Source organism: Balaenoptera ricei, chromosome 7, assembly GCF_028023285.1.
Source record: "Balaenoptera ricei isolate mBalRic1 chromosome 7, mBalRic1.hap2, whole genome shotgun sequence".
NCBI classification, from domain to species: Eukaryota; Metazoa; Chordata; class Mammalia; order Artiodactyla; family Balaenopteridae; genus Balaenoptera; species Balaenoptera ricei.
The window spans coordinates 66,111,347-66,134,556 of record NC_082645.1 but is presented as its reverse complement, the minus strand read 5'-3'; the positions used below and the strand labels follow the sequence as shown (position 1 = coordinate 66,134,556).

Below are 23,210 nucleotides of genomic sequence, written 5' to 3'. Positions count from 1 at the left end.
AATAGCTCTGAGGTATTATGCATTCATTCATTCCACAAATATTTATTGAAATACGAACTAGGTCCTGGGAATAAAGCAGCACCTAAGCTAGACATTGAATACTGGGAGGCAAACAACAACAAATAAACACCTAAGGAGGTGAGGGTGTGGAGAAAAGGGAACCCTCTTGCACTGTTGGTAGGAATGTAAATTGATACAGCCACTATGGAGAACAGTATGGAGATTGCTTACAAAACTAAAAATAGAACTACCATATGACCCAGCAATCCAACTACTGGGCATATACCCTGAGAAAACCATAATTCAAAAAGAGTCATGTACCACAATGTTCATTGCAGCACTATTTACAATAGCCAGGACATGGAAGCAACCTAAGTGTTCACCGACAGACGAATGGATAAAGAAGATGTGGCACGTATATACAATGGAATATTACTCAGCCATGAAAAGAAACTAAATTGAGTTATTTATAGTGAGGTGGATGGACCCAGAGTCTGTCATACAGAGTGAAGTAAGTCTGAAAGAGAAAAACAAATACCATATGCTAACACATATATATGGAATCTAAAAAAAAAAAGGTTCTGAAGAACCTAGGGGCAGGATAGGAATAAAGACATAAACGTAAAGAGTGGACTTGAGGACACGGGGAGGGGGAAGGGTAAGCTGGGACAAAGTGAGAGAGTGGCATGGACATATATACACTACCAAATGTAAAATAGATAGCTAGTGGGAAGCAGCTGCATAGCACAGGGAGATCAGCTCGGTGCTATGTGACCACCTAGAGGGGTGGGATAGGGAGGGTGGGAGGGAGACGCAAGAGGCAGGGGATATGGGGATATATGTATACCTATAGCTGATTCACTTTGTTATACAGCAGAAACTAACACAACAATGTAAAGCAATTATACTCCAATAAAGATGTTAAAAAAAAAAAAAAAAAACCTAAGGAGAGAGTTGTTCTCAGGTTGGGATGCACCAGGTGCGATGGACAGACTTCAGTGGGGTGCTGGGGAAGCCCCTCTGCCATTCAAGCTGACACATGAAAGCTGAGGAGGAGCCCATCAGGCAAAGCTGGGGGGAAAGAGTTCTAAAGAAGGAAAAGAACAAGTGCCAAGGCCCTGAAGTGGGAATAATCCATGTTTATTTAAAGAACAGCAAGGAGGCCAGTGTGGCTGGTCATCAGTAAATGCTGGTCTTAACAACTCTCCCTCTAAAATGCCTTGAGGTTACTAAACAATTATTATCTAAAATTCGTTAAGAGTCCAGGCTTTGGGGCCAGACAGGCTGGGTTCGATTCCAGCTTGTTCACTTATTATAGATGGAAGAATTGAGAGCTGGTCACCTCCTCTCTGGACCATGGCCTCCATATCTGTAAAATGGAAGTAACAATATCTACTGCAAAAGCAGCTGCAAGGCTTTAAATGAGAGGATGATCATCGCAAATGTTTAGGACAATGTATGGCAGACAAAAAAAAAAAAAAATGCTAAACAAACGGTAGGTAGTCTTAAAAGTGCTCTGTGAGGAATTTAAAAACAAAACAAAACAAAAACCTCCTAGAAATTTCACTATGTTTGAATCACATCAGTATAAACAGACTATACCTTAACTGACCTGATGCCTTTTCAGTTATATGTCATGTCCCAGAAATTCTGCTACTACATGCTATTTTGTCAAGAAAAGCCAATGAATCCCCAACAAAGTCTCTCTGGCCCAAATGAAGATGAGGAGGGAATGTTTTTCATGGTCTTTTTTCAATCCTCACTCCCCTTAAATTTTCTATAGTCTTTGTGATAGCCCATTTCCCTTCCTAGAAACTCCTTCCTCTCTTGACTTGGGGACAAGACTCTCAGTCTTTTGCCTATTTATCTAACTGTTCCTTCTCTACCTCAGATTTCTCCTATTCTTCCTATCCCTTAAAAATGTCATCAGTTCCCACATTTTTACCCATGTCCCTCTTACCCACAAAACCTCCTCAGATGTTTCCCAACCTCCAGAGATACTTGCAGCACGAAATCACATTGCTTGGCATGACACTTACCTCATTACACTTCGTGTTATACTAAATTATGTCTTATCTCCCCTATTGGGTAGGCAGGTTCTTAAAAGCAGGATCAACAGCTTAATCATCTTTCCTTCTCCCTTACGACCTAACAAAGTCTCTTGAACACAGTCATTGCTGTAAGTAACTAAATGAGTAAGCATATAAAATACTTTTAACAGATTATTAACATTGAAACAGAGCCTTGCAAATTCTGTTGACAGGTTTCTTATCTCTCTCAAATTAGCTTTTGATTTGTAAGAAGGCATAAGAGACATTGACTATATTTACATTTTACATAATAAGTTTTCCAATTAATGAATATTAATATATCTAATTTTCAATTAACATGCTAAAAATAATAACACCTAGCACTTACTATCTGCCCTTTCTAGGAAATATATATGCATTAACTCACTGATCCTCCCAACAATGCTTTGAGTTAGGTATTAATTTTATATTTCCCTTTTTACAAACGAGTTAACTAGGGCAGAATGACTTACTCAAGGTCACACAGCTGCAGGAAGCAAACTCAGGATTTAAACCCAGACAGCCTTGGCTCCAGTCTGGTCTTGTAATCCTAAACACTACCTAAATAGCCATTCACCATAAAAATCTAGTTTTACATAAGCATTTTTTAACTCACAACTTTTTATAGAAACTTGTTATTCATAAGTAATATATTTTCTCTGTAGTATAAACAAATATATCTGTATTAATGACACCAAGGTTCTGGCTAAAAGTACACGTATATAATGTACTACTGCATATTTCATAATGTCAACTTTGCATTAAATATTACAATATTTTAAGTTACTTTATCCTACTTCTGAATGCTTAACGGTATTACCAGTCTAATGTGGCATCTTCTTGACTATCTTAGGAAATTTCTATTTCCATATTGATTTTTCTAGATTCTGTATCTATTTTTAAGTTCAAAAAAACTAAGATTTTTCATAAATATGTAACAAAAATCACACTAATGCTACTTTGCATAGGTGTCACATAGGACAACAACAATAATGTTACAATCTTGTTGAAAAATGACAATTTAATATATGATGTCAGGTTTTTAAAGAGTATACTTAGCCTTAATTAATTTCCTACCACTAGAAAATAATCTTCAATATTACAAAGTCTGCTTAATTCTCAGTTGTTGTTATATTTAAAGCTTTAAGGTAAATAAACCCAAATACAGTGATAGAGAATTCTACTATTAAAATGCAAAGTGGGGCTTCCCTGGTGGTGCAGTGGTTGAGGGTCTGCCTGCCAGTGCAGGGGACATGGGTTCGATCCCTGGTCTGGGAGGATCCCACATGCCGCGGAGCAACTGGGCCCGTGAGCCACAACTACTGAGCCTGCGCGTCTGGAGCCTGTGCTCCGCAACAAGAGAGGCCGCGATGATGAGAGGCCTGCACACCGCGATGAAGAGCGGCCCCCACTTGCCGCAACTAGAGAAAGCCCTCGCACAGAAATGAAGACCCAACACAGCCATAAAATAAAATGAATAAATAAATTTTTTTTTAAAATGCAAAGTGAACTTCTAATCAACAAAATTCTTAATATGTGATTAGCTACTGCTGGAAGGCCTGATTTCTCAGCATTTAATTTTTTTTTTTAAGTTTTATTTATTTATTTATTTCAGCATTTAATTTTTTAAAGAAAAATTTTTTCGGTCTTTGCCTGACCAAAAGCAAACAGTGCTCAAGAGTGCTCAAAAGTAAAATCCCCTTGGCTTAAAAGTAACCTGCCTGAACCAGACATAGTTTTGCCCCTTTTAAGAGTGTAAAACCTAATGTACATACGTTCCACTCCAACAGGCTCACTCTCCAGGTCCCTGCACTTGCTGTTCCCTCTGCCGGGAAAGGATCTGCTCCCAGACTTTTTTCACAACCTGCCCCTTCCCATCGTTCAGGCTCAGCTCAAATGTCTTCACCTAGCAAGGCCTTGCCTGGTCAGTCCACCCAAAGAAGCCCACTGTAATGGGCTGAATCATGTTCCCAAAAAAGATATGTTGAAGCCCTAACCCCCAATACCTAAGAATGTGACCTTAAATGGAAATAGGGTTGTTGCAATGTAGGTAGTTAAGATGAGGTCATACTGGTGTAGGGGTGGCCCTTAATCCATTATGACTGGTGTCCTTATATAAAGGAGAGATAGAGACAGAGACAGAGGGAAGAAGGCCATGTGAAGAAGGAGGCTTAAAAGCTTTAAGTATAAACACAAGCGAAGGAAGTCCTGGGGCTGCCAGAAGGTGGAAGAGGCAAGGAAGGATCCATCTTGATTTTGGACTTCTAGCCTCCAGCGCTGAGAGAACGTGTCTCTACTGTCTTAAGCCACCCAGTTCATGGCACTTTGTTATGGCAGCCCTAGGAAAGTAATACACCCACCACCACCAATGACTGCTCTTGCCCCATCAGTCACTTTTATTGTCCTTATAGTTCTTAATAGAAATTAAAAGAGCAATGTACTTTCACTGACTGTCTCCCTTCATTATCCTGTCAGTTCCAGGAGAGCAGGGGCCTTTTCTGACTTCTAAGCACAAATATTTTGTCAAATAAATTAATGATCCCGTTAGAAACACGATAGAATTAGAGAATGTCAGAATGATAATTTATTGCCAATATTCAGAGAAACTATAAACCCTCCCATAATCTAATAACAAAGTCTAATACCAGATCTATCTAGCACTGAGAGAGACTTCATACCATCTTAACTATCATGTACTATCTGGAAAATGAACCTTGGAGCTAAAGAAAAACAGCTTCAGAAAAATGAGGGGTAAGAAGTATTCCTTACTCACTACTTCAAAGATGCGGCTGAAGAAGAATTACTTCAGTACTTCCTGTATGTCATCTTGTGGAAGGGGAAGCACGCACAGGTGTCAGAAGGCTGACTGCTAATGGAAGGAGAAAGCAAAAAAATCTTCCGGGGGGGAAAAAAAGTCAGTTAAAAGTCAAAGGAGAAGAATTCTAGGGTTATTTGGTAAAGGAGCAATTCGTGCTGCCCCACAGCCAAAGTCCTCTGTATTACAGGCGTGAACAAAAATGGACACTCTTAGTCTAGCGTTACTAGCATCATTTTAACAGGCTCTGTTGTTGCATTCTCTATATGCAATTTTTTTTATCTGAAGCATATAAAACATTCTAGAGAGACTTCTATTTTTTTTTTTTAAAGGTTTAAAATCCAGGGGAGGGGGGTGTTCATGTTTAATGGAGGTGTCACTTTTGGGAAACACTTCTTTTACTGATGATGTCAGAAAAATGAAGAGTCGCAGAGCAGGGAAGCGTGCTCAGAGGGGAGCAACCAAATGCCCCAGAGAGTGGACATCTAAGGAGCTTGAAAGACAGGAAGGAATGGTAACGAGACCTGGCCCTAAAAAAAAGGAACCCCCTTGTGCTTGGGAAAGCAAAACATACAAGGAGGCAACCAAAGGAAGTCGCACAGTGGAACAGGGGGAAAGGAGAAGCCGCAGGGCTGCAGGGACTAGTGACTGCCATGGGGTTTCAGGAAAAATGAGTTAAGAGGTGGCTGGCATGACGTAAGGGGAGAGAGAGCCCCGGGGCGTGGAAAGGGCAACTGAAGCTGCGAGGGGACAAAAAGCTGCTGGTGGAGTGGGGGAAGGGCAGCACCCTCGGAAGGAGCCAGAGGTGGACTGACCTTGGTGACTGATGCCTGCTTTCCCCCAAATTGGTCAGAAGTTGGGATTTTCTACTTTGATTTTCCACATATAATCAACTAATTTTCAAAGACCCAGACTGCTGACCACTTAAAAAACAAACAAAACTACTGAATGTAATTGTAATTGGTATTTGATTTCCAAGTAACTTCTGAGTTTATAGTGCCACTGGGCAGTTTAGCATTAAATCAGTTGTCACTGGACAAGTCTACAGAAAAAATGTAGTTATTTTGGTTTTCTGGTTATCTGGATTCTAGGTAAATGGGAATTTAAGGTACTGATTAATAATTGCACTTTCATAGGACTTAATAGTTCTCTAAGTGTTTTCATACGCTAACTGGAAATGTGGTCACTCCAACAACCACCAATTTGCCCTCAGATGAGGCTCCCGGAGGTTACTGGCCCAGGGTCAGGTGCGTAACGAGTGGAGAAGCTGGGAACAGAACCTGGGTATCCGTGATACCTGCTCCAGGGCACTTCCTGTCAAAAATATACTGCTTCTCCAAAGTGTGTACTGTGATAAAAAGCACCACAAGACAGCAGGCTATTTTCAAAGAGGGATATAGTGAAAAAAAAAAAAAAGAAGCTGAATGCCTGGCAAGAAGAAGCAGTTTAGCACAATACCATGTTCACATGTATTTAACATATGCTACTGAATCTCTTAAAGAAATCTACATGTTCATTCATGTCAGATTAAACCTACCCCCTAAAATTCCATTAGGAATTAAGACACATTAGATACACCGATTAAGGATCAAATGCATCCTGAAATTTCAACAGCCCTGGAAAGTTATGGAAAGGGTCTTCTAGATACTGGCACACACGACCCACAGAGCCTGCCGGTGCTCCCTCTTCTGTGATAAAGAGCTTCTCTGACCTCTCCCCATCCACCTCTATCATTCTTTGCTCTTCAGATCATCCCACTTTGACACCCAAAGCTTCTCATGGTATGCCACTGTGAGGCTGCTGCTTATTCCTCCTAGTTTCTAAACAAACTTAAAAAGAACATAGCTGCTCCTGTGGTTTATCCACAAGCACCCCAGGGACTGGGTTGCAGGCCATCCCTGGGCAGCCAAATACTGCTCTGTTTCACTCCTCCTATGTTCTCTCTCTAGAGTATGAGTCAGAACAAGACAATTCTCAGATCCCTTGCTTCTGTGAGTGAGGCTGATGAACTCTGTCAGGGCACCACATATAGCCTGATGTCCCTGAAGAGGTAATTGACCAAATGGGACCTAAAAATCCTAAAGTAATGGAAGAATTATTTACTTTTATCATGTTTATGTAAGCACTTTGTTTCCGAGAAGTTTACTCATTTTGGCTTATGATGAATAGTTTGTGTCTTTATAAAAGCTAAATATGTAAAATGGGCACATTTTAGTATTACAGGTAGTGTGGGTATCCTGACAATGCTTAAGTTTAGAGAATGGAGATCTTCGGAAATCAAAATCCAGGTGACCTTGTCGGTTTGTGCCTTTTACCTACTGACAGACCGTCGGACTTGCCTGAAGCTGGGATGCTGAGAAATCATCAGTGGAAAATCGGGCAAATGCCTTGTCAGGACACTTTGAAGAAATGGCTTTACTGGTAATTAACAGCGCTATTAGGCACCCACATAATATATTTCACTTTCTGTATCATTTTAAATTAAAATTAAAAACTTCATCAAGAAAAAAATGAACATAGCTACTATAATATCAGAGTTTCCACAGAGAAAAGGAATATATTATTTACTTGATTCATTTATTAGGATACATACTTAATTCTAACTTCATGTCTAGAGGTCAAAAGAAAGAGACTGATATAACATTTCCCCACTGTATAACTGGTGAGTGTCCTTCCTGATTTAAAGTGACCAATTCCAAATGAAGGCCATGTCTATTAACTTTGCATAAATATGTATTAACGATGATAATTAAACTATTTTTATTTCTTTTTAGGAAAATTATTTTGCAGTACAATACCTCTGATTGTTACCAAGTTTTTCCTTTTCTTCAGTATAACTCATAACTATTCATATTATTGCTTTAAAATTCATATCAGCACATAATTACTCTTCCCAAAGCTATGACCCACTAACTGTTCAGTTGTTTCCTCAGCTTTCTCCTTCTTACTATTCTGTAGCTTAGTATTAGATACCCTTTTGTGGGCTCTAGGAGGGCAAAGGCATGATGAAACAATCACTCTATGAGTGTATGTGTTTAAGAACAGAATATCGTAAATGGTTTCAGAACTAATTAGAAAAATACTCCATGGAATGGATATTTCAAGGGATGAAGGGGATCATCTTAGCTATAAAACAAGGAGGGTGAAAGAGATAGTGATTCCCAGAACGGGCAGATTCCTAGACACCATACCAAACCTCAGGGGCAGCACAGGACCTCAAGACCGTGGCCCATAAAATAACATTTCTCTCTGTTTTAGCACTGTAAGCTGCCTCTATTGAATAGAGCCGGGGTGGCAATTACTACCATCTCACTCTCTGTGCTCTCCCAGCCTCAGGCTTCTGCCACCACCTTCTTCGATGTCTGTTCTCCCTGAACTCTCATCTGTACCCTGGTCCTAATCAACTCCCTTGAGTCCCCTTTCCAGTAAAATCAGTTAGCTGGGGGCACAGTGGCAAAGGCAGGGCAACTGCAGAGAACCAAGGTGCGCCAACTCTGTCCCAAAGGGCAACCGCTTCCAGTTTCCCTCTTTGAACTTCAGTCTGTCAGGGTAGTAGTGAGGGTGAGTCTTTATGGCAACTACCACATTCTTATATCAACACAGAATGGGACCCAAAGTTGCAAAGGAATGCCACTGGTTACAACTACTCAACATTCTTGATCAATACAAGTGATGCTCAAGAAATTTTAAAATTATCTTGGTTTGAATACATAATATGTTCAGATATTTAAGAATTCAAATAGTAGTAAAAGGTGTACTAGATTAGTGTGCTAAATAAGTGGCCTTCCCATTCTCACCCCAAAAACCCAGCTCTCTTCCCCAGAGCCAGTCACTGTTACCAGTTTATTGGGTCACCTTCAAGAGACAGTCTCCACAGTCACAAGCATAAACATATTTATAAACTCAAATTTAACATCAATGGCCACCTACTTCTCTGCACCTTGATCTGTTCCCTTCTTACATCTGAAAGATCATGCCACATCAGCAAATATAGAATGATCTCATTCTTTTTAACAGCTACCTAGTTTTGCTTCTGCTCCTTATTTAACCAATCCCATATTGATGGATCTTTAGCTCTCTCTAAATCTTTGTCATTACAGACAATGCCATGGTGGAAGTCTTGATGCAAACTCATTTTGCGATGTACAAATATATCTGTGGCAAAATTTCTTGGATCTCCTGGGATGAAAAGGCAGGTGGATTTTTAATTTTGGCAATATTGCCAAATTGCTATCCATAGATGCTGTGTCCTTTTGTACCCCTACCAACTATGTATGAGCCTGTCAGTTTCCCTAAAGCCTTGCCACCCCAAGGAATTAACAAACGTTAAGATCTTTGCCAATTTAACAGGTTAAATAGTTTAAAACTGCATTTCTCTTATGAGTTGAGCATAATTTCACATTTGTAAGTGCCACTGGTAATTCCTTTTCTGTGAACTGTTCGTTCATTTCCTCTGCCCCTTTTTCTATTAGATTAACAGTCATTTTTTCTCATTGATACATAGTAGTTCTTTGGATATTAGGAAGTTACTGGTAGTCTACAACATGTTATAAATAGTTTCTTCCTGGTGTGATGTTTATCTCCTGCCTGTTACACATACTATCTTTTCTTAAATGAAGTTTAATTTATCAGTCTTTTATCTTATGCCTTCTGTATTCTTTAAGATGTTTAAAAGGTTTTTTTAAGTGTAGAAATAGACATCTTCTATAATATCTGATCTCCATAAGCCTTTAGATTCACACTTTTATTTCCTCTGTTGGCCCTTTTTGAAATAAAACTGGAAGACAAGCTGGGATATAATATCCATCTACTTCCTTCCCTGACCTTCTTGTTCCATCATTCTGAATTCCTGTGGATTTTGATCTCTTCCTTTCCCTTGCTATCTTCCTGAAGTTTCACATGGATCCTACATTCGCTTGGCCTACCCTGGAGATCACACTCTTTTTATAGTTCTTGCTTCAACTGGAGGTTTATTGAGATCAAAAAGAATTTCATTAATGTCTTTTCATAATCAACATGCCATTCAAATTGTGCTACTTTTTCTATTCTAGGGAAATTATACAACAAAAACTGTTCACATTGTTGCCTGATGGGGTGCGAATATGCAAAAGCTTGTCTAGCCGCTACAGTCAAACAGAAAGCAAAAATGTTATCTTAATTTAAAATAAAATCAGACTTTCCACTTTATCTACAGAAATGACATGTAACAAAAAATTTTTTTAATTGTAAGGTTCTTTTAGATACTTTATTCTTTAAACTTTAGTAGCTGATCACAGTATATTACTTGTAGCAACATTGTATTATGTATAAAAAACATTAAGGTAACTTCTTCAAATTTATGGTAAAACTTAAGCACTGGTTTAGGAGCTGTGAAATAAAGCTATTGCTGGAAATTGAGGCCAGGTTTATTTTAGATTTGACTCTTGAAAAAAAGATTCTGAAAATACACTGCTGTTGTTCTCCCTTCTACTTCCACACTCTTTTCAAAGGGTGGATAAGTCTGTCTCAAGAGCTACAGTGAAAATTGCCTCAATAAGATGCAAGATAAAAAAATAAAAGTTGATGTTCTATTCCTGACTCAATTCCCTCTACACTTTGATTTTGTCTCATATTAGCTTATGGAAAGAGAATGACAAAGGAAAAGAAGCACAGGATAATTTAATTTTCTCTATCCTTTCCCGTCCATTGAGTTAAAAGACAAAGCTATGGGTATCAAAATAGCAAACATCAAAAAATTTTAAATAATCATATTTGTAGTGTTTATTCCTCTCATCATACCCTCAAAAACAAAGCCTTTTCTCTAAAAATCTAAGAAAATTTTAAAAGATATGCTTGATTTCACTTCCTACACCAACCACTCAAAGAGAATGACAGAAAGGAAGCTTAAAATCTACTGCAGAGGTTGCTATTGGTTCATCTTCTTATTCACCTACCCATAACTTAGGAAAGAGCTTTATTTCCTGTTACCACCAAAAGAAGTAAATTATTTGACACATTATCTGCTAATGGTGCTAGTACCTCACTGGGCAAGTCTCTGGGCCTCAGTTTTTCCACCTGGGAAATGGGAGAGGTTGGAATTGGAATAAAAGATTTTTAAAGTCCTTTCACCTCTAACACCTCATGAATCTAACATAAAGGTCGTTCAAGCATCAGCACATCAAGCAAATATAAGTATCTCCAGTGTCTGGGCACTTTCTTCATATATTTTACAAATTGACACATCTAGCTTTTCTTGAACAGAAAAACATATAATCCATCATCTCTAAGGAGAAGATAACTTTTGTGTATTAATCATGAATTCTTTGTACTCAGTCTCATAACACTGCTGAAACATATTAAATGATAATCTGGCAATATTTTTCTTAAATGTTTTTTACCTATTTAAACTTATTGTTATGTACTTAAGCTTATTTATTTATTTACTTACTTAAGCTTATTTTAAGAGTGAAGTTACATACTTAATGCTCCCTCTAACCCAGTTATCCCTTAGATAGTCCTGGCTATCAGATTACTCGGAGTGACCTCCTTTCAAGCTCTGCCTTTTGTCAGCTTACTATATAGATCTTCTGAGACACTGGCCCCAGCAGATGGAATTCCCTCACACAGGGTAATTTTTACTTTCAAGTAACCTGCCAAACCACTGTAAGAAAGAGTCCTTGGACGTTTCTGCTTCCCATAATTCACCACTCTATTAACATAATCCTTTTACAGATATTTAACATTTGCATTATGATGTATTGTAATATAAAAACTAGCGCGCCTAGAGGCCATGCTCCAAAAACAGGAGAGGCCACTGCAGGGAGAAGCCCGCGCACCGCAAGGAAGAGTGGCCCCCGCTCGCCGCAACTGGAGGGAGCCCACACGCAGCAACAAAGACCCAACGCAGCCAAAAATAAATAAATAAAATAAATTTAAAAAAAAAAAAAAATATATATATATATATAAACTACGTTCATACATACACAAAGTAAGTGAATACAAACTTTCAAGAAAATGGGTTCATATAACCCACCAGGAACTTCGTCTTGAGACCATCATGACTCAACATACTCAGTTCCCTGTAATACCCAAGTTGGATCTCTTAATGACCATTCAACCATCGTTGTCTATTTTCTATTTTTCCCTTTAAAAATCAATTTGACACTAAGTCATGGTCCATTCCCAACAAATCTGAATTCACCCATCCAGATATCTCTTCCCTGACCTCTGTCTTTCTCCCATTTGATAACATGACAAAAGGACTTACCATGAGTAAGTCCTTTTAAAGCTTCTGCTTTTAAAAAGCCAATAAAATAAAACTATATTTAAGCACTCCCAACTCAAGGAGGTCTAAACATAAATCTGGAAAAAGTTTAGGGAACAAAAGAAAAAATAGATACTTCATGCACATTCTAAAGCCAAAACCAGATCCACCCCCCACACACGTATACATATTCAACAGTGATTTGTTTTGGGTAGAGTCTGTTTTGGGTAGATCCTTGAGGGCAGACATGTTTATGACCCAGCACCTAATATGGTGTTTGACACATACTAGGTGTTCAATAAACGCTGGCTGAATGAAGAAGTATGACACTCAATGTGCCTGTGTCACCGCCACATGAGACCCACAGAAGTGACCAGCCAGGGGGTTGGTGATTGAATGGATGGATGTAGAACTGCCTCCAAAGTTCATGGAAACTCAGAACCACACTAGAAAGGCAGACTACTAAGTTCAGTAACTGAGATGGACATCGTGTCAGTTACCCCTAAAATTAATTTTAGTTCATTTTCTTGATCAAAACTACTAAGTTCACTCTGGATTTCAAATCATATAAACACACATCTATTCAGGGGATGTAAGGAATGTATAGCTGAAGCAAGGGATGTGGAAAATCATCCTTGAATAACAGAGGCTTTATTATTAATAATAATAATAATAATAAAGAGAGTCCTTTACTCTCTTATGAGCTTTTTTGATAACTTCTGACTTTATTGGTGAGCAACAAGCTTTTTTCCTGGGGAGGTCTTTTTTTGTTTGTTTGTTTGTTTTTGTTTTAAAGATGCTGCCACATTGTCATTCAACTGCTTTTGGAATTACCAGCAATGTGTTCTCCAAATCACTATGCCAAGGGAAGGCAATCCAACACACAGACACACACACACACACACACACACACACACACACACACTTATGCTTGTTTGTATTTGATTATTTGTGTTTGCTTGTTTCTCTGGCTTGTGTAAATTAGTACAATTTTAGAAAATAATTTGGCAGTATCTATCAGTTGCATATTCACACATCCTACACAATCAACAATTCTATACCTTGGTATTTACCCAAGAGAAACACTTGCCCATGTGCCCCAGGAAGCATGAATGATCAAAGCAGCACTCTTTGCAATCTTCTTAAAAATGAAAAAAAAATAGCCATTGGTAAGAGAGCAGGGAAACATATTGTGTTACAGACAAATGATGGAATACTGTACAGCAGTGGAAGTCAGTGAACTACAGCTGCATACAACATGGATGAATCTTAGTGACATAACGTTGAGTGGGGGAAAAAAAGTCTCAGACATCAACAGATAGTATGAGACCTTTTTTTCAAAATTAAAAACAAACTTATAAAAAGTATTAGAATTATTACTTAACCTTTGAAGTAAAAAAAAAAAAAAGTCCCTATTTTAAGAATTCATGCCTTATCCTTCCAAACAAGACAACAAACTCTTGCGGAAAGAGGGGCATCTTTTCATTCTTATTTGTATCTCCCACATGCCTAGACCAATGTCCTAAACAGATAGGTGCTCAATAAGTAAGTATCCATTGAATGATTACTGCATGTTACTTAACCAAGGCATTTTAATAAAAATTATACCTTTTCCCTAGTCCAACAGTTTTATGAATAAAGTCACATAAAACTTTTATCTAGGACTTCCCTGGTGGCACAGTGGTTAAGAATCTGCCTGCCAATGCAGGGGACACGGGTTGGATCCCTGGTCCAGGAGGATCCCACATGCCGCAGAGCAACTAAGCCCGTGCACCACAACTACTGAGCCTGCGCTCTAGAGCCCGCGAGCCACAACTACCGAGCCCACGTGCCACAACTACTGAAGCCCGTGCGCCTAGAGCCCGTGCTCCGCAACAAGAGAAGCCACCGCGATGAGAAGCCCGCACACCACAACGAAGAGTAGCCCCCGCTCTCTGCAACCAGAGAAAGCCCGCGTGCAGCAACGAAGACCCAACGCAGCCAAAAATAAATTAATTTAAAAAAAAAACTTTTATCTACTTAGGCATTAACCTAATTCTACTTCTGCAGTGATGCTACAGATCTCCAAAAATAAATATTTCTTCTTGAAAGGATTTTACCTTTTTTCTTGGAATAAAGTTAACTAACATAAAATAAAGTTAAAGCCATCTAAGGACAAGAAAACTTATATTAAGTGATCCTGTAAAAGTCTAACAGAATCACATTGTATTATAACCAAGAGACATCTGATAAACCATCATAATTTGAAACTGAGATATCCCGAAAGGAATCCATCCGCTGAATGTAAAATGGAGTTATCAACATGAAAACTGGAAATATGAGCAAACCCTGGATTTTTAGGCTTTCTAAAAGCAAAGATTTTAATTTCAAAATATTGTGTTTCTACTTGGAGAAAAAAAATTTTTTTTAGGGGGAAACACACGAAATCCAGGGGTAAAATAATAATAGGAATAATATTCCACCAATCAGGGCTTGCCTTATAACCCAAGGAGGGCTATGCATATTCTCTGTAGGTGATTATAGCCCGGTTACACTGCAGCTTCCCTTCGACCTTGGGAACCCTGCTCACTCTGAGTTACTGTGAGGTCTTCTGTTTCATTTATTATTAGTCTTTGTATCTGCAATGCTGTGGCATTAGATAGGAATATCAACATTGTGAGCTCGCAGTACCTAAAACTGTAGAAATGCTTCCAAAAAACAAAAAGGGGAGGACAGAGGGAGAAAAAATACAACCAAGAGGAAAACAAAGTTAATGATATTGAGCAGGAATATTAAAAATTTTTACCTCTGGAGAAAGACCACATTTATTAATCAGCTCTATGATATACAACTATCCATTAGCATGCAATTTTTAAATTTAAGAAAAGATAGTCAAGAAAAATTATTTTGTTATTTGGGGGAAAAAAAAGCACAGTTTGCTAAAACTAATCCAGCGATTTAAAAATGTAAATTCTTATAGAGAAAAAGCCTATAGGACTTTGCATCCAGGAGGAAGAAATAAATTGGCAACCCAGTGGGTTCACTTAGTTTCATGTCAATTGCTTCACGTCCATTATGTAATGGTTTCCCCAGCTTTCGGTCTCTGTTTAAGCTACCTTCAGGTATATAACAGATTGCCACAAAATCAGTATCTGGTCATAACTTTCAAAAACAGCTTTAAAGATGTCATGCGGATGTGTCTGTATACAGCAGAGGCTTTTTAAAAAAATGTGCTGGTGTCATTACTTCTTCCCGGCTTCCTCCCTAGGTCTCCCATCCCCTCCTCGCCCAGCATCCCCGGCCCCACGTTTTGCAGGCAGCTCCCGCTGGATGCAGGGGAAGCACGTCTTGACTGCAATGAAAACCCTGTCCCGGTCTGACCCAGAGAAGGCAGGCTCGGCCCTGGCCGGGGGTGTGGACGAAGGCTGCAGGAAAGGCTGCAGGGGCGCCAGCAGCTTGTGGGCAGGGGTGCCCCGAGAGGGCAGTCCGCAGTGCACGCGCACAATGAAACCCAATGCACAACTTCCCCAGCCGCTCCTCTCCGCTCCCCAGCTTCCCTGAAAGGTGCGGCGTAGGCGTTAGCTAGAGCGGGCGCGGGCGCGCCGGTCGGGTTCTCCGCAGACAATTATATCAGTTCCTGTCCCTGTCCCTGCCCCAGCTTCCATCCCAGCAGCCGGGGCGCGGGGCTGCGCGGGGGGGATGCTGGAACTAGAGCCGGGCGGCCGGAATTCCCCACGACGAGGGGGAGGGGAGGGCGGCGAGCGCGGACGGGGACCCAGACGCCCCCTCCCACCTCGGCCGCGGGGCGGGACTGGCACTGCCGCCCCGGGCTCTCTGGCCAGGGGAACCCCCGGAGAGCTCGATGCCTCAGAGGCCCAAGCCGGGCTGCCCGGCCGTGCGTCCCTCAGGGTCCTCGGCCCTCCGGCCGCGCACAATGCCCCCGGGCCGGGGTGTGGGCACCATCGTGCCGCTCCAGAGGTCCCCTCCGCAGCTAGGACACCTACCTGGAAGACGAGCAGCGGCGCCGCCGACCGTGCGGCGGCAGCGGCGGGAGGCTGCAGATGGCCCCGGCGGTCGGGAGAGCGCGCGGGCCGGCCGGGAGCCGAGGCGCGGGCGCCGCCTGCGTGGATCCGCGGTCTCCGGCGCCGACAGCTGCGGTGACGGCGGCGCTGCGCCTCCAGTGGTCCGTGGCGCCGCAGCCCCTCCTCTCCCACGGGCGGGGCGCGCTGGCGGGGCGGTGCTCCGGGCTGCCCGCCCCCGGCTCCCGCTGGCTGGCTGGCTGGCTGGCTGGGCTGGAGTAGAGCCGCGGCGTTCGGAGCTCCAGCGGCGCGCGGGACCTGCTGGACAACCTCGCCGCGCTGCCCGGAGAGCCGCGGGCTGGGCGCGCCGAGCCTCCGAGGCGCGGGGTCTCACTGCCTGGGCTCACTCCCGGCCCGGCCCCCGTGGGAACACCCCTGGTGCCCAGAGATCACAGCCGTGAAGCCCCTGACCGGACATCCCCGGGCCTGAGCGCCGTAGAAACGACCCCGTTCGCCCTAGCTCCAGCCGGCGGAGGTGGGCCAGCCCTGGTCTGCACGGGGTGGCCCCAGATGGTCTCAGCGCTCGGGGCTTGGAGCGCAGCCGCTCCGAGCACCGTGGGAGAGCGGATTCAGAAGGGAACAGCAGCCCGGCCACCTCCCTGGAGGCGCCGCCCGGCCCCTGTCTCAGGCCGTCGCTCAGGCTGGTCGATAATCAGACGGGACTGTGTGTGCCTGCTCCCCGCCGGCCCTGACGCTCCCGAGCAAAAACTTCCCCGGCCCAGAGACACACCTCACTACGACCCTTCCCAGCCCCTTAAACTCTTCTACCCTTAAACCGTTCCCAGCCTATACCCAAGGGCAAATTAATCTAAAGGCAAATTTGCTGGGAAAGACGGGGTAATTTTACACAGACGTTTCTTCTGTAAAGGGATGATTGGGGAAATGTCGGAAGTATCTCAAGACATTATTGTCATCACCACCTTCAGGAGAAAAAAATCCAGAGAACACGGATTGTAACAGGAACTACTAGAGAAACAGCGCTGGAGTGCTTTGTGGGCTCTCTAGGGGTCCAGGTTGGATGAGTCGGGGGAGAGGTGCCCTCAAAAATTGAAGATATTGGTACCCACAGAGGCAACTGTGATGGCATTTCACTGTTCTCTGTGCTGATAAAAACCCTGCTTCGCTATGAAACATAGTCATTCCCACACACAATTTCTCTTGAATCTCCAGTCTCACTTTTTGGATTAGCTTCTTCCACCCTCACTAACAACGTTCTCATATCGTCCTGTCATAAAATAATAGATGCTGAACCCTGTGACATGTCACAGTTTCACCTTAACTCCTTCCCTGTGGAGAAAGCCTCCTCAAGGGAACGACTGGGGCTCTGACCTTCACTTGACTATCACCACCTTTTCACTCCTTCCATCTGGGTTCCATTGAGAGAAACTCTACTGAAACTGCTCTCTCTCTCTAAAAAGAAAAAAAAAAAAAAAATCCAAATCCCATATACAAGAAAATACGAGTTTGAAAGGAGATGAGAGAGCACCCACAGAGTCTTTAACCTAAAGAAATGCTTCTCAAAATTTTCCACTAAACCTCTAATAGCAGAGAACCATAAACTATTAGGGAGGGGAAAGGAACTATCACAACCTAAATCTCATGTTTTACCTTAAGAATGCTTGTATGCTTTCCCTCTATTCCATAGTATCTCTGTCTGTTTTATTATTTTATTTTTGTAATTAATTAACTAATTGGGGGGGCTGCGGGGTGGGGCGCGCTGCGTGGCTTGCGGGATCTTATTTCCCCGACCAGGGATTGAACCCGGGCCCTCAGCAGTGAAAGCACTGAGTCCTAATCACAAGACTACCAGGGAATTCCCTGTTTTATTATTTTAAAAATAGGTTTTAAATATCAGGGGGAAAGTCTCCTACATGTCTCATTGATTAATGATCAAAGAAGATGTGATGGCACTACACCCATCCATTTGAGGAAATGGGTGGAATAAAGTGAGCTGACATGGAACATCAAGGCAGTTTTTCTGCTCTGCGTATCACAATATTTTGAAAACAGACTGGCATACATAGGTAAAATGAGTAACAGGCTTTTCACTGCGTTTTGAGCTATGGCAGGGTTATTGCTCAGAGGTTGCCAGAAAGCAATGTTTTCATTAAGTGTATTCTTGCTGAGAGTTTAGGTCACAAGTCACATGTTGGCTAAAAGGATCTGTGCTTCCCGATTCAGTCCTTCAGTTTGCCTCAGAAATACTTGTTCATAGGCTTTTTCAGTGAAGGAAGATAATGATATTCTTAAATACTACTATTAATGCTATAATTTTATCATACAGAAATAAACTGAGCCTCACAGGAATCATAGCTCTCACCATCAATTCTTTTCATATAACTCTCACACTTCATTTTCTTTGCAATTTTTCTATGGGTACAATTTTAGCTGGGATTTCTTAGGAAGGCCGAAATGCTAATGCTTCGTTGAATGATGCAGTCTCAGGGCATCAAGAGTGAGGAAAAAAGACGTGCAACAGGGAAGAATGGGAAGCAAATACATGGCGATATATTGCCAACCTGGTCTATGTTTCATGACCCTGAGGAGACGCACCCAGTTGCTTGGCCATGTGCCATGTCTATGGACAGGCTCTATAGAAAACATGCCCAGCAAGGCATAAGGACCAAAGAAGAAATTTACCTGCAAGCTCCCTCCCATCTCGTATCTCCCACTGGTCAAAATTTACCCCACTGGTGGTTAACTCCCCCAACTTCCAGGCTGACTCATCTGATCCCTCTGGCAAAGAGAAACAAACCCCATACTCTGCAGCCATGGTACGGTATTTGTGCAAGATTGTTCTATAGGCAACTTGGTTATGTTGGAAACTATGTTTTCCAGAATCCCCTTTCTTATATGCTTAAAGGTCTGTATTTGTCTGGGTGGATAAAACTGAGGTTGCCTGAGATTTGAGTTTCATTTCAACAAAAATGAAGCAGCAGCCATTAAACTCTGAAAGTCATCATTGGTTAGATGTGGCAAGAGAGAAATGTCTGGATGTAAGAGAGTTCTTGTTCTCACTCTTCTCTGCCCTGCGTTCCCCCTGGTCGAATAACCGTGACCACAGTCAGGCTAACAGACTCTCACAGAGACTCAGAGGTAGTAGTCACAAAGAGCCCACCACCTTCCATAGGCATCTCCACCAGCCCTGCTTGTGGTGCCACCACAGCAACTGGATGTGCCTAGCTTCCAGATTTCCCTGCAAGCTCGGACTCCTTCGCTTATGTCAGGGCTGGTCTCTGATCTTTCAACAACCACTTTTTAGACTCTTAATTCCCCAGCTCCTCCAGCAAATGTGGAAGTCTAATTCCTTTAATAAGTTCCTTGTTTAACATACTCAGAGTGCTTCTGCTTCCCTGACTGAACCCCGCTGGCCAGGGGCATAAGCTTGCGGCTGATCTGCTCCAGGAGGCCTGCACTGGGTCAGTCACCTGTGGGGCAATTGAGGCAGGGCAAGTAGCTCAGAGACCGAGAGAAACGTGAGGCCAAGAGAAGCGGAGGAGGTACTGTAGCTGTGTCCTACACAAGCAACAAAAATATTCATAATTTGCTTAGTATTTGTTCATTAAGAGTGTTCAGGCTTGAAAATATTTTTATTATTACTTAATTATTCACTACTTTATTACTAAATTAACCTACCTTAGTGAATCACTCCCATATTATCAAAATGAACAATGGCTCATTTTACCTTTGTTGAAACATCATTTTGGCTCCTTGCATGGAAAACGATAAATCAAATCTCAGTTGGAAAATTATGACTAGTATCTTTCCCTAGCTATGGAAACATCCTATCCACATCTCTCATTTTGTTGTAAAGTTGAGTATAAAGATGAGCATTCCCTTTGTAATTTATTCTTTGTAGAGTAAAGGGTTTTTTTTTGTTTGTTTCTTTGTTTTTGTTTTTTACAAATTTACCATTTTCACAATACCAAAGGAACACAGTGAGAAAATCAAAAGGCAAACTCTTTGAAACAATGAGTCCTTGCAGGAAGGGGGTGCAATATTACCTAGTGCTTCTAGGGTGAGGGGTCTTGATCTATCCTTATCTGCAGCTTATTTGTCTGTCAGACTTGGTGCTGTTTTTGAATATGTGCATACATCCTCCCCCCCCCATAATTCCTACAATGCTTCATAAAAATCATACATATTGTTGAATCTTTTCTTACCAAGAATATTGCCATCAAGAACTCCTGTGTGAAAAAAAAAAAAAAGAACTCCTGTGTGGAATATAGTCAATATTTTATAATAACTACAAATGGACAATAACATTTAAAAATTGTGAATCACTCTATTGTGCATCTGTAACTTATGTATTATTGTACATCAACTGTACTTCAATTTAAAAAAAAGGTGTGTAAACACCTGACAAATTCAGAAGCCTAACCTCCATGTCCCAAACTCCATTTAGTCCCATACGCTTATTTCCCACATTGTCATGATCTGCTCGGACGACTTGCTGATCCAGCCCATGGAATATTATCTCCGCTTCAGAGTGAAGCTTTCATTCAGAGTGCTTATCAGAGTGCCTAAAAGGATTGAGAATTGGGATTTTGTTGAGGTTATAAGTTGTGGAGGTTGAGGTGGTTTTGGTACCTGCTTTGTTCATTTAATTCAATAAATATTTATTGAGCCTTAGGCATTATTGTGTTAGGCATTATTCTGGGTGCTTGAGATGGGAGTGAGCAAAACATAGAGTCTGCCCTCGTAAAGCTTACATTCCAGCAGGGGGAGACAGACAATCCACAATAAACCTAACAGGTAAGTAAATTACACGGTATATTAGAAAGTTGTAAGTGATATGAGTACATTAAGTTGAGCACATTAAGATAAATGGAGGTGGGTAGCCAAGTTGCAATACAGTAAGTCCTCTACATACGAACCTTCAAGTGCGAACTTTCCAAGATGCAAAGGTGCTTTCCATCAACGTCAGGCATGAGTGAAATTGCAGCTTGCCCTCCGTCTCCTATTGCTGACCATCCTTCAGCTCTACCATCTCCCACCTCCTCTCCCTCCTCCAGTCAGTAGCTCTTCTTGCCTGTTCACTCGATGCTGGTCCCTGTATGCCAGCTCTTGTACTGTACTACTGCACTTTTCAAGGTACTGTACTGTAAGATTAAAAATGTTTTCTTTTTTGTGTTTGTTTGTTTTTTATGTATTATTTGTGTGAAAAGTATTACAAACCTATTACAGTACAGTACTATATAGCCGACTGTATTAGTTGGGTACCTAGGCTAACTTTGTTGGACTTACGAACAAATTGGGCTTATGAACACGCTCTCAGAATGAAACTCGTTCATATGTAGGGGACTTACTGTATTAAATAAAGTGGTCAGTCTGGGCCTCGTTGAGCAGATGACATTTGAGGAAAGACTTGAAGGGGCTGAGGAAGTTAGTCAAGCAGATGTATGGGGATGGGAGGTTCCCATCCCAGTCAGAGAGACCAGTCACTGCAAAACCTTGGGAGTGGCATGACTGGTGTGTTCCAGGAAGGACAAAGGAGGCCAGAGTGCCTGGAACAGAATGAGCTTGGAAGGGAGTATGAGGAGAGAGAGGTAATGGGGCCCAAATCATGTACGGCCTGCAGGCCATTGTGAGGACTTGGGTTTTATTCTGAGTGTGATGGGCGTCAATCACAGGTCTATGCAGTGGAGTGAAATGATCTGACTTGTTTTAAAAGAGCTACTCTGGCTGCTGTGTCAAGAATAGGCTATAGATGGTCAAGGGTGGAAGCAGGTAAGAGGCTGTGCCATCGTTCAGGTGTGTGATAAAGCTGGAACAGGCCAGAAGATAAGCAGCTGTTGAATTTAATCTGTGTTTTAAAGGTAGAGCCAACTCGATTTTTGATGGATTGGATTGTACTCAGCGATAAGTGTTTGCGTGAGTTATAATTGAGACTTATTTCCATTGTACACTCACTTGCTGGTAAGGTTGTGCAAGGGAACATGGGCCCTGCTGTCTCCGGACATCCAGGCGTTAGGGATTCAGATCCTAAGGCCTGAGAGTGACCGTCACCATGCTCATACCATTTGCTGACCAGCAACTCAACTGTGCTCCATTCTCTGGGTTTTTATAAAACACACACACTCAAACACAGGATTAGCTCACATGGAAAAATAGACTCTTTGGGCACAGACACAACAAGTCCCTTAGGACCACAAAAATTGAAAATGAAGTCTCCCCCCAAGATTGTTGAATAAAATCAGCAAAACGGAATCCACTCTGTGCTTCATAGCCCAGGGCCTAATTTGAAAAACAACTTTCCTGTAAGTGAACTCAGACCCAGAACATACCTTCTCAGCCCACAGGCTCTTTGGGAGGACTAGATCCTTAAAGTGTCCTTGTTATTACTTGAGTCCTCCGTGTACAGGCCTCCCTCCCTCCAGAGGGGCTAAGGGAACTAACCCAACTTTCCTGATGGACAAAGATGCTAGGGGAGTTGAAAGCTCTTGAAGGATAATTAGCATAATGATGGATGCTGCTGAACTGAGGCACTTGATATCTTTCTTCCAATTCTCTGAAAGGGTCATTTCTCTGTGTTTATCTCTAGACTTTCTTCTACTACAAAGAATAGGGCATGTTACAAAAGTGTGGTGAGATGATTTAGGTGGTGCCCAGACATGTATTTTAAAGCCATTGAATTACAGAGTTAGTCTTTTCATTTTTTTCTCTTTCTTTCTTTTCCTTTTTTTTTTTTTTGGTTTTGATTTACCTCAAGAAGCAAGGCTCAGTTTGGTGCTTATATGTTTTTAATATGTCCCTTTAACACTTGAAAATGTCCCATTTTAACAAAGAGCAAGCAGACCCCAGGCTCAGAGTCTTTGATCCTAGTGGGATGGTTCCAGAATTTAACGACATTCTATGTTTGTTGGTTTTCACTACACTTAGTTTTATTTTGTTTGTAGCTTGTGATATAAATTTGTTTATAAAATGCATTCATTTAAGAATATTTTTTAAAAAGAGAGTCTATTTAAAAACATACAAGGTAAAAAATACTGTAGATGGTACATAGATATCCCCCTCCCAAAAGT

The 23,210-nt window shown here is 41.6% G+C and overlaps 1 protein-coding gene across 8 annotated transcripts in view; it reads right to left on the bottom strand.

The window, feature by feature from the left end:
• The window catches only part of OSBPL6 (oxysterol binding protein like 6), a 209,861-nt gene extending 193,646 nt beyond the window's left edge, over nt 1–16,215 (bottom strand). For 4 of the 8 annotated variants that reach the window (XM_059928165.1, XM_059928169.1, XM_059928167.1 and 1 more), the window contains exon 1: nt 16,111–16,214. The gene's annotated coding sequence lies outside the window, so the exon portion shown is untranslated. Of the gene's footprint in view, nt 1–16,110 lie in introns of all 8 variants that reach the window. The other 4 variants (XM_059928168.1, XM_059928170.1, XM_059928172.1 and 1 more) reach the window with 2 other exon arrangements.
• Nucleotides 16,216–23,210: the final 6,995 nt, after the last annotated feature.